This window comes from Psammomys obesus, unplaced genomic scaffold (genome assembly GCF_907164565.1).
Source record: "Psammomys obesus unplaced genomic scaffold, mPsaObe1.curated_primary_1811, whole genome shotgun sequence".
Lineage (NCBI taxonomy): Eukaryota > Metazoa > Chordata > Mammalia > Rodentia > Muridae > Psammomys > Psammomys obesus.
In genome coordinates this window covers 33,772,141-33,776,842 of record NW_026592118.1, presented here as the reverse complement: position 1 = coordinate 33,776,842, position 4,702 = coordinate 33,772,141, and positions in this window count along the sequence as shown.

Here is a 4,702-nt window from a genome sequence, read left to right as displayed (position 1 = left end):
AATTAGTAATACGCACCATCAACCTGACATAAAGTCTAGGATACCCATCCCTATTAAGAGGGCATGAAGTTTGCTGCCCACTTATTCACTTCACATGTGTTCATACTTATCTCCAAACTCCATTAGATATCACATTGGGCATTTGTTTCTTTAACACACGCAACTCATTTCAACTTAGAAATACTTCTTGTGTAATGGCTTTGTTCACCGAACTTCTTATTAATTAACTTCTTATTAATTAACTTCTCCCTAGATTTAGTTTCCTTCTTGTTGAATCCACCCTGTCGTAATTCCTTCAAAATAGGTTGTTGTAAGGTTTCTGTTGAAAGATGCCCCTAATTTTTTAGGAGAAATCAAATGGCCGAATTCATTCCACAGGCCCAAGCAAGATCTGGGTGTCCACTTCTTTCCCTCCCGCTTCTATTTAAATCCATGTAGGCTGATGGCTGCTGAAGCCTCGGGCCTTATCTTGCAGTACTTGCAAACCCAGTCACCCAACTAATAACAGCTTCCATTCCCATGCCTTCGTGAGAAAGAACAGTGAGCAATTCTCAGAATAAAGTGGATGAGCGGACCGGCTCTCAGCACAGGGTAAAATGTCCTCAGGCAGGACGCGGTACTGAACTGTTGTCATGTTATAATGGCTTTAATAAAGATGTAAGCTAGCCCTATCTAGTTCTGTTTCCTCTTCCACAAATTCACCCCTAGTTTTAAATGATTATTGGTAAAAGATTGGTGTATTTAGTAGCTTTGAGCATTTTCTCTTCATCTTACTATACACAGCATTGCCACATCAAGCTGGTTTTCTTCAAGGATGACCCTCCAGGGCCAGCACTTCCCCTGTGTTTCCTGCTGAGGCTTTGCCTTGCTGCTGCTGTTGTCCATGCATCTTCATTGTTAGGGACTGGCTTCATTTCTGGTCGGCTAAAATTCTTCCTACTATTTTGAACAAACTCCTTTGAACTTATTTATTTCCTTTAAGAACATCCTATAGAAATTATATATATTTTGGCTTAACAGAGAGAATTTAACAACTAAAAACAATGAAAATATTTTTGCCTGGATTCATGTCAGCCCATTTTTTTTTTTTTTAGTTGTAACTTTGGGCATCTAGAGGAGGACTCTCACTTTAATTAATTAATTAATTTATTTTCTTTTTTTCTTTCTTTTTTATTTTTCCATTTCTTATTTTTTCCCATCTATTTATTTATTTAATCACTTTATAACCTGATCCCAGCCCCCTCCTTCTGCTCCTCTAAGTCCTTTCTTCACACCCCTCCTCCCTCTTTTTCTCAGAGAAGGAAAGACCCCTAGAAAGTTCCAACCCGACTTGGCACTTCAAGTTACAACATTACTTAGCACAGCCTCTCCCACTGAGGCCAGACTAGGCATCCCAGCTAGGGGAAAGGGATCCAAAGGCAGGCAACAGAGTCAGAGACAGCCTTTGTTCCCATTATTAGGGGACCCACATGATGACCAAGCTGCACATCTGCTACATATATGTAGGGAGCCTAGGTCCAGCCCATGCATGCTCTTTGGTTGGTGGTTCAGTCTCTGTGAGCCCCCATGGTCCCAGGTTACTTTACTGTGTAGGCCTTCTTGTGGTGTCCTTGACCCTTCTGGCTCCCTCTACCCTTCTCCCAACCCCCCTGCTCTTCCACAAAACTCCCCAGGCTTGGCCTGTTGTTTGGCTGTGTGCCTCTGCATCTGTTTACATGAGCTGCTCAGAAGACAGCTATGCTAAGGTCCTGTCTGTAAGCATAGTGCAGTTTCATTAACAGTGTCAGGGGTTGGCTCGCTCCTATGAAGTGGTCCAGCCATTGGTTTGCCAACCCTTCAATCTCTGCTCCATCTTTATCCCTGCACATCTTGTAGGTGTTATTTTTGGGTCGAAAGTTTTATGGTTGGTTTGGTGTCCCCTTTCCTCCACTGGAAGTCTCACCTGGCTACATGAACTGGTGACTTCAGACTCCATACTCCCTGCTGCTAGGAGTCTCAGCTGGTGTCACCCCTTTAGAGTCTCCCTTGTTCCAGAGACGCCTTCCAGCCCCCACGCGTACAGACTCTCATTCTCTCTCCCAGTCCTGTCTCTCTCACCCACACTTTATGTGAGTTTCTGCATATTTGCATATTGAACACAACAGAGCACATGCTGCTGGATGTCTGGCTTTCTCCCCTCTTTCCCAGTGCTCAGTATTGCTGCTTGTCTGTGGACAGCATTCCGGGATCTTCAGCCTGTCCTTCGGTTGAATGTGTTCAGAGGGAGGATAGCAGGGAGATGTGATTTATTTCTGGCCCCCTCGTTCTGCTCCCCTCTCCCATAGTTGGTCATCTTGTTTGGGTTCCACTTCCCTCTGAAGAATGAATGGGCTAGGCAGCCTGTGTTCACTCAGGAGCCTTCTGGCCTAGGGTAGCAATGGCTCCCAAGGGTGCCAGTATGGAGAACCAAAGGCTCTGTTCGTTCTCAGTAATTATTCCCCTTCCAAACCTTTTCAGACTAATCAACTTTAGCATCCTTTGGCCCTTAACAGTGGCCAATATGAAAACAAATAACTAAAATACATAAAGTAATAAAATACACAGGTAACTTAGTTATATGGCTTGATCTTTTTGGTGTTGTGTAACAGAATAAGATAAGCAAGAATGGTAGTGAAGAAAACATATTTTATCTGAAGGAAATGTGTCATTGAGGGGCAATAGGAGTGAATGCTTTGTGAGTACAAATGTAAGGATGAAGTCTCCTTCCATTGCCCCAGTCACATTGCTGCTGGGGCTCTGGGCCTGGTGAAAAAGCTGGCGTGAGTGCGGTCCTGACGAATGCCTCTCTCCCCAGCCCTGGGACTATGCCACACAGATTTATAGGCTCTTAGAGTCATCAGGGGCCATGGGGACTAGCTAGTGCAGCCACGAACAGAACAGAACACTGCATAATTTGTGGTCTAGCCCTAGATTTAATTGGTGAGGAAAATATTTAAAAGTCATCCCCACACCAATGTGCCTATGAAAAATCTATAATGGTTAAAATATAGTACTAATCCCCCGCTGCCCCGGGCCTTTGGGAGAGTGTCTAGGAATGGTAGCTATGAGCATCCATTAAACACACACTGTGCGTGAAAGAGTCTGCTCGGGGTCTCCCGTGTCTCAAGGCTTTACAGCCTCATTTTGCTCAGTTCTCACCTGAGCTCTACCGAAGTGCCATAGCTCTTCCTGCTGCCAAGCCATCAGTTACTCATAAGGAAACTAAGTCAAACGAAGGTTAAGGGACATGCTTGACACGGACATGAAGTGATGAGCCCAGAACGTAGCCTAAGCACGTTGGAACACATGTTCTTACTCATTGTCCTCCTTACTGCAACATATGTACAGAAGACACACACACACACACACACACACACACACACACACATAAACACACACCCCATATATATTATGATGCAAAAAGGTTGTTTTGTGCCTGATAACAAATCACACTTGGTTTCCCATGCTATGGGTTATACTCATACATAATATCACTTTAAATTCCTGCATCATATTCTGGTGTCAGCATGTTTGATCAACTTCATTGTTAGTTTTTTGATCTTGCCATTCCTTCAGTAGCTCCTTTGTAATCTGAACTTTTTTCATGTTACAATGTTCCATTTCAACAGTCCCTTAAGCTTTATATTCCCCCTCTGTAAAATGATTATGGTAACAGTAGCAAAAAATACTTTCCCCATTGATGGATTATACATATATACAATTTGGCTACTTTTGTGACATTACCTGATAGAATATTACAATAGAAAATCAAATGTTGCTGTTAGGCATAGGGATTTAGAGGACTTTAAATATTACAAACAATGACAATAAGATAATAATGAAATATAACTTGGAAACAAACTATTCAATACAATTACAGACACTGAAGTTAGAATACACTTTGAGTTTTCTCTCCTACAAATGGTTTCATTGACCAACAATGGTCACCAGTACAGCTTAAATTCATGTGGTTTTACAACACTGAGTGGTGCTGGTCCTGTATTGTTTCCTCTTTTAATTTCACACTCTGTGCACTATGAAACCCGATCCAAGGACCCTTACCCTTATCCATCTTCCCCTTGAGTAACTGTGCATGGGCCTCCCCTTCGGTGCTCTGCATTTATTTATTATTGATTCATTTACCCTCAGGTTTCTGCTAGAGGATTATAGGTGTCATCAATGAAAAAGCACTCCACAGACATGCTAGAAAGGACTTGCCTTAATTATGACTGCATAGCCCTCAGTTGTATACATAGTCTTCTGAGTATGTGGTTTGCTACCCTAATTCCTGTAGCACCCACGCACTAGGATATTTGTGCATGGGTTTTAAACAGGTATAAAACTGTAGTGTGCTGATGTGTTATCTTATTCAACAACAACAAAAAACACCCATGAAATTAATCTAGAAAATAGAACAGATTATTATCCTCTCTGTAGTAAGGAATCGTGGACATATTTGGCTTTTACTCTTTGAATTCCAAAAGGGAATTGCTTTATTTCATATCAAATGACTTAGCAAAAAATATTAATGTATGTTTGGGAGGGGGGGCATATGTGTGTGTCTGTGCTTGGGCATTTGTGTATAAGAGAGAGGATGTATTTTAACCGAAACAACTTTTTTTTGAATTTTGTTTTTTTCTTATTAGTTACATTTTATTAACTCTGTACCCCAGCCGTGTCCCGA